Consider the following 7564-nt stretch of genomic DNA (forward strand, 5'->3'; position numbering starts at 1 on the left):
AGGGCAGCTGCCTCCGGGGCCCACGGCTTCCTCGTCTGCGGGAACCCAGGTTCTCACGGTGCCTGCAGGGCCCTGGCAGCTGGGCTGCAGCTCTGCCTTTCACAGTCAGCCAGCTTGGGGCGGCTGCCCTCTCCATGTCTGAGCCCTAGGTGACAGTGGCAGATAAAACAGAAAGGCCGCTGAGGACTGGTCTCTCCAGGCTGGCTTCTGAGAGGGACTTTACTGCCATCAGTGCAGGAGCTAACGGTCTCCATGTGGCCTTCCTGACCACATCCAGGGGGTCCTCCTTCCCCTTAGAGGGCCAAGTGCCCTGAGCATGGACAGAAAGGGACCAAAACCATTGCATTTCTCAAGACTTTGCCAAATGCTGGGTTCTCGTCTGAACACATTGGGGAACAGTCTTTCAAATACTTTGCACAACTCATAGCTAAAGCAGAGTTTCTCACCCTTGGCTCTATTGACATTGGGGCTCCGAGAATTCTTTATTGTGGGGCTGCCCTGAGCATTGCAGGATGTTTAGCTGCATCCTTCGCCTCCACCCACTGGATTCCAGTAGCATCCTCACCCCCAGCTGTGACAACCAATCAGGTCTTCAGACATTACCCGATGTCCCCGGCTGAGAACCACCAGGGTATAAATGAGGGACATCAGCTCACTGAGCACCATGCAGAAAGGATTTGTCTAAGACCCCACAGCTGAGACAAGAGTCAATCCAGGGTGTTTTGTTATTTTTACTTTGCTTTTCACACCACGTGCTACTTGAGTTCAGGAAATCCTAACCTCTCTGAGTTGACGCCCTGAACTGTAAATGATATCACAGTTCTGTGCCTCTAGGGTGATCTCTGAGATCAAATAGGAAAATGGGTCCTCGATGTGCAAATGTAGGCGATGGGGCTGGGTTTGTGGTAGGTCCCTTTTCTTGCAATAGAAATATTCTTCTGAAAGAAAACATGTGCCCGTGAGAACACAGCAGCTCTTAACCTTGCCTGCATGTTAGAATCCCCTGGCGGCTTTGATGACTACTGGGCCCCGGGGCAAGAGGGGCTGGTTTAATGGGTCCGAGTGGAACTTGGCATCAGCAGATCTTAAGAACTCCCCAGGTAACCCAATGCTCAGCCAGGGTTGAGAAGGGCTCAGAATCCCGTCTAAAAACCAAAGTGGCTCCAATGTCAAGTCCACCTGTTTCACATTTTAGGCAGGAAGGAGGAAGTCCAGGGAGAAGGAGACAAGGGAAATCTGTTCAGCTGTCACTTTCGGTGGGAATGTTTGACACAGATGATGCCGAGGAGGAGATAACTAGCCTAGACCTTGACTGCGCTTTCTTTAGAATTTTCAAGTACTGACCTGAAATATTTACAAGTGAAACATAACTGAGTCTACTGCTGCTTAAAGGTAAGTGAAAAGAGATGAACTATGAACTTTAGGGCAGGTACTGTATGTAATTAAATACTTTATATGTTTTCTTCAAATAAAGGCATGAAGAATTTTATTAAGTGGTGACTAGGCAGAAAATGAGGGATGGGGCTTCTTTTTCCCTTCTCCCCTCCCCTCCTCCCCTCTCCCTCCTCCTCCTCCCCCCATCTCCCCCGGTTCCCCTCCTACTTTTCTCGTCCTCTTTCTCCCCTCTCCCTCCCCTCCTCTGCCCCTCCCCCTCCAACCCTTCTGTTCCTCTTCCTCCTCCTCCTCCCTCTTCACTTTTTTGGTCGTCTCTTTTAACACCCATTTGCTTCTTTTGGCTTATTTTCCATCTAGAAAATACAAAATAAAGCTGCTTTTAATATCAGCAGCCAGTGTTGCCCACTGCAGCCCCCCTCTAGTTCTTTAATACATACGCACTGAGAGTTTACTAAATTAGAACCTATTAGAGAGCATTTGGTATCATGCTCCTCTCATTTGATAATAAAAGCATGTTTCTATAACCTCAAATAATTCTTGGAAACATTATTTGATACCTACATACTCATTTCTCTTATGTCTGAATCTCTCTATCACAATTTATTTCCCTCTGTTCATCAGCTCTATTGTTCCCATATTCATAAAGAAAATACTACTTTAAATAAAGTTGCAGTAAGCGTCCTTCTTGATTTCCTCTGGAAACATTCCTGGAGGTGAAATTATTTGGACAAAATTGGATATTGGTGATGTCATGCTTCATGATGATTACAGATTGCTCTTTATAAAAGGACGGACAAATTTAGATGTTAACCCCCTCGGTGTGAGAAACTGAATCATCCATCTTCAGCAACCCAGATTGATATCATTCAAATATTGACAATTAATTGTTGAAAAATAGTACCTGATTTTTTTTCTTTTTTTGTTCAATTTGCCTCTTGGATTATTAGTGGTGATAAATATTAGTGGAGATACATGTTTATTAATTTCTTAGACATCTTTTTGTTTGTAGATTTTTGTGTGAGTGTATTTTCTGTTTACTCTCTTTGCCTGGTTATATATTGGAATGCCTTTCTCTTAATTTATAACACCTCTTTCTAGATTAAAGATGTTAATATTATTTCCCAGTTTGTGTATACCTTTTACATTTTCGTTTGCTTTAGACAATATTTATTATTTCTTTTCTCTCTGACATTTAAGAGAAAAAATATACTCATGGGGAAAACAAATATAGAAACATAAACTACAAAACAAAATATGTTTGAGTTCCACCAGAAATAATCACTATTACATTTTGGTGCAGCTCCAGCTACTGACAGGAATATAACCTTTTCTATTTTAGAATTGGAATTACATAGTAGATGTCATATTATAGTCTGTTTTTTGGGCATTTTCTTTGTTCACTCAATAGTCCTGTAAGACATGATATTTAATGGCTATCAACTCTTCCATTATATGTATGCAGTATGTCACTTCACACAGTTCTCATTTGTCGGGGATTCCAAATACTTCAAAATGTTATGTAGAATAAATACTGCTGCAGTGAGCACTCTTCCACATACTGAGCTCATCTAAATATTTCCCTTGGTTGTAGTCCTAGGAGTGGAATTGTTAGGTCCACGATCTGCCCATTTTGCAGACTATGATTAAAAAAGACTAAATTGTCTTTAAATAGAGTTGGACAGAATCACCCTTTCACCTAAAGTTTATGAGGGCAGAAAAGCCTCATGAAAGGTGACAGAAATAGAGCTAAGAAGTTTTTGCACACTATGTGCTTCCCAGGTGTTCATTTAGTCCCATTTTTTCTTTCCTTCAAGATGAACTCCTACACTATTGGTGGGAATGTAAACTGGTACGGCCACTATGGAGAACAATATGGAGGTTCTTTAAAAAACTAAAAATAGAGCTACCATAAGATCCAACAATTCCACGCCTGGGCATGTATCTGGAAAAGATGAAAACTCTAATTCAAACAGATAGATGCACCCCAATGTTCATAGTGATATTATTTACAATAGCCAAGACTTGGAAGCAACCTAAATGTCCATTGACAGATGAATGGATAAAGGAGATGTGATGAATATATATATATATATATATATATATATATATATATATAGAGAGAGAGAGAGAGAGAGAGAGAGAGAGAGAGAGAGAGAGAGAGAATGGAATATTACTCAGCCATAAAAACAAATGAAATAATGCCATTTTCAGCAACATGGATAGACCTAGAGATTATCATACTAAGTGAAGTAAATTAGACAGAGAAAGACAAATATTATATAATACTGCTTGTATGTGGATTCTAAAAAGAATGATACAAATGAACTTATTTACAAAAGAGAAATAGACTCATGGACATAGAAAAATAACTGATGGTTACCAAAGGGGAAAATTGTGGGAGAAGGATAAATTAGGAGTTTGAGATTAACATACACACACTACTATATATAAAATAGATAACCAACAAGGACCTATGGTACAGCACAGGGAACTCTACTCAGTATTCTGCTATAACTTATATGGAAAAATAATCGAAAAAAAAAATATATATATATATATGTATGTATATGTATAACTGAATCATTTTGCTGTATACCTGAAACTAACACAACAGTGTAAATCAGCTACACTTCAATTAAAAAAAAGAAAAAGATGAACTTCTGAACTCTTGTGAGGTTTCAAATCAAGCCTTTTGACATTACAAAGCTATTATTTGTAACTGTTTATTTTGTGGAGTGCATGACTCTGTGGGGTATTGGTAGTTTAAACAACATGCAGGCTGACGTCTTTCCCCCCAGACCACTGTGGCTTTCCCTCTAGTTCTCTCTGTTAATCACGTTTTTGTAATTTCTTTACGGGCATCACACATAGTGACAAGTCCCACACTGTGTCTGTCAGGGCCAGTTAGGGGGGACGAGAGCTGATATTTTTCAAAGCGACAGGACAGTGTGGTGCTAGGACCAAGGTGTTCTGGGAGCAACATCGTTCTGGGGGAGCCTGGGCATGTGGTTGGTTGGCAGGAGGAATGTTTGGGGTATCTTGATGCTCTGGCCAGCAGCGGCAAGAGTGCTGAGTGTACTTATGCAGAGGGTGCAGGTAGCAGCCAAAATAGTCTTTTACTGAAAGGAAGGATTGTAGAGTCAGAGGCAGGAGTCTTACAGAATGAGATGTAAATTATTCTAAATATTAGCAACGATGCCCATCATAATGCTTGCTATAATCTAGGCTGATGGTTGGCAAACTAAGGGTGTCAGGCTAATTCTGTCTGTTTATCTAAATAAAGTTTTATTGGAATGCGTCCATGCCTACTTGTTTGCATACCTGTCTATGGCTGCTTTCACATTCTAAGCGTGGAGCTGAGTAGTTGTGACAGAGGCCAGATGATCCACTAAGATGAAAAGTGTGTTGTCCAACTGTTGGTCACTCAACCCTTCTGGACCAGGACTCCCTGAGAGCAGGGTCATGCCTTGCTCATTCTTCTATCGCCAGCACTATGGACCACAGGGAAGGTGCTCGAACCAAGCATAAAAGAAGGAGGTGCCATAGACAGTGGGGACATTGGCTGTGCAACAAGGTAGGAAGAGCAGCAGCCAGGGGACAGACACGCCAGGGCTGGAATCCTGATTCTGACCATGACTCACGGTGTTACCTTGGGCAAGTCACTTCACCTCTCCTTCTCACCCTCTCCTCTCCTCTCCTTTATCATTGGAAACATGACAGGAAAAACTTCCTTGCAGGGTCATCTTAAAGCTTAGTAAGAAAGCAACATAAACAGAGTTTCTCTGTACCTTAAGTTTGGAAGACATAGACATTTTTAGCTTATTTGCTTTTTATTCTCAAAATTTGGAGAGATGCATATTTTATCAATACAAACGGCGGAGGATGAGTGAAGTTGTCCTCCTGCTTGGAGGGACGACTGGATGTACAGAATGGGAGATGGCGAGATTGCAAAGTACTGTGATCCAAAGAGAGAAAAGGACACAACTAGTGTGACCTGAGCCCCTACAGCCTGGCTGGGCAATAGGTTGTGTTAATTCGCTATGAAGACTTGGCTGGGGAAGTATCATCATCTCTCTTAAAACAGGTAAGTGAGATTTAGAGAGTTAAAGAATTCAGGTGCGGGCTTCCCTGGTGGCGCAGTGGTTGAGAGTCTGCCTGCCGATGCAGGGGACACGGGTTCGTGCCCTGGTCCAGGAAGATCCCACATGCCACGGAGCAGCTAGGCCCATGAGCCACGGCCGCTGAGCCTGCGCGTCCGGAGCCTGTGCTCCACAAAGGGAGAGGCCACAGCAGTGAGAGGCCTGCGTACCACAAACACACACACACAAAAAAGAATTCAGGTGCTCACAAAGGCACAAAAGAAAGATAAAATGGGCAAGAGGACTGTGGATTTGTAAGATGAAGGAAAGAAATAGGAGAAAGAGAGAGAGAGAGAGAAGACAGAGGAGAGAGAGAGATAAAGAGAGAGAAAGAGACAGAGAGAGAAAGAGAGAGGGAGGGAGGTAGAGAGACAAAGATAAACACAGGTACAGGTACAGATTTTACCTCCATGTTTTCCAAATCCACTTTGGCCTCGAAGGATGTTTGATGAGCCAGAAACACTTCTGCAGCTGCAAACGTGAAAGTGGTTGACACGTGAAAGGGGAAAACACGCACTTTTCTCACCCTAGTCCTGATCAAAGTCAGAAAGCAGAGAACTGTGCAAACAAAATCCATTCTAGTTACACATCAATAATTATCAGTTAATATGTAAAGTGCTTAATATGAACATGGCTATATGTATTCTACATATATTAACACATTTAATCCTCATAGCAACCCTAAGAAGTTGGTACTATCCCTATGCCCATTTTATGGAGGAGGAAACTGAGACACAGAGAGGTTAAGCCACTGGCCACTGTCACACAGTACTGGAGCAGGAAGCAGGGTATGCTCTGGCTCCAGGGACCATACTCTTAATCGTTATGATAGAGGATGATCTTGGGTAAACCAGACACCTCACTTGTAAAATGGAGCTTACGGTACCCAATTCACAGGCTATGTAGCCCAAATGTATATATTCATTCAATCAATAAATATTTAGAGAATACATTCCATGTGCTGGAGAGCATATAGATTACCTAGAACTTGGTGAATTTAGATAACTATGAAAACTTTGAGCAGACAGAGTCGCATAGGAGCATGATTCGGCTAGCTGGATTTTAGTCCTTTTTGATTCCTTGACTGGGCACCTTTGTGTGGTGTACAACCTGCCCAGCTGCACATGGTCAGCCTGGAAGAGAGTAGGCTAGGACTCCCTAGAAGGGAACTAGATAAATGCATTTTCTACTTTTGTGGGACTTAGGTATGTTACACATGCATTTTAAAAGTTTTGCAAACTCTAAAGCATGGCATAAACGTAAAACACACCCATTATTATTGTCATTTTTATCACTGATCAACCTCATTATTAGCCATGATGACATTAACAAGCCACACAGCTAGCAGGCAGTGCTGGCAAATATTTAATAATTAGCCTCCAGACCAAAAAAAAAGAAAAAGAAACAGAGCCCTGATTTGTGTCTTTTTCCAATTTCTGTGGTATAAATACTCCTACCGTGGCCCATTTCAAGCTCTCTACTTGATGTCACTGAGCCCGGATTCCAGAAGGAATGAACACCACCATCTCTCATGAGCGGGAAGGAGGTGCTCCAGCCCGTCCTAGAGGATAGGGATGGATGGGGGAACCATTACAGCCTGCTTTGGTGGGGAGGGGCGGGCAGGACAGGAAGAAGGAGGTGACAGAGAGTATCACATAGTTTGTATTTCAGCTCAGTTCTGTTGGACTCAAAAGTCATAATTTTTCCCACCCACTGGGGCTCTGAAAAACTTCCTTGTGGATGCTGTGTCTCTATCAGAGGGCTTTGGGCTTTTGGGCCATAGATGCTACTGCCAACTTGGGAGTCAGTGATTCAGTGCAGCAGCTGCTTCTTGTGCATTGTGTATACTCACAGCTCTGTGCTGGGCCCCATGGGTGACCCCCAGGGAAGAAGATTCAGGATGTCACAGCCCGTGAGGAACTGAGGGTACAGTGAGAGGCAGACATGCCCATGTTCTGCAGGGTTACCTGTTCTGCTCATGACAGCACAAGGCAGGCGGTTGCACTGGGCAGAGGCGTGTGTGTGTGCGT

The sequence above is a fragment of the Mesoplodon bidens genome (assembly GCF_964165515.1).
Source record: "Mesoplodon bidens genome assembly, chromosome: 3".
Taxonomy (NCBI): domain Eukaryota; kingdom Metazoa; phylum Chordata; class Mammalia; order Artiodactyla; family Ziphiidae; genus Mesoplodon; species Mesoplodon bidens.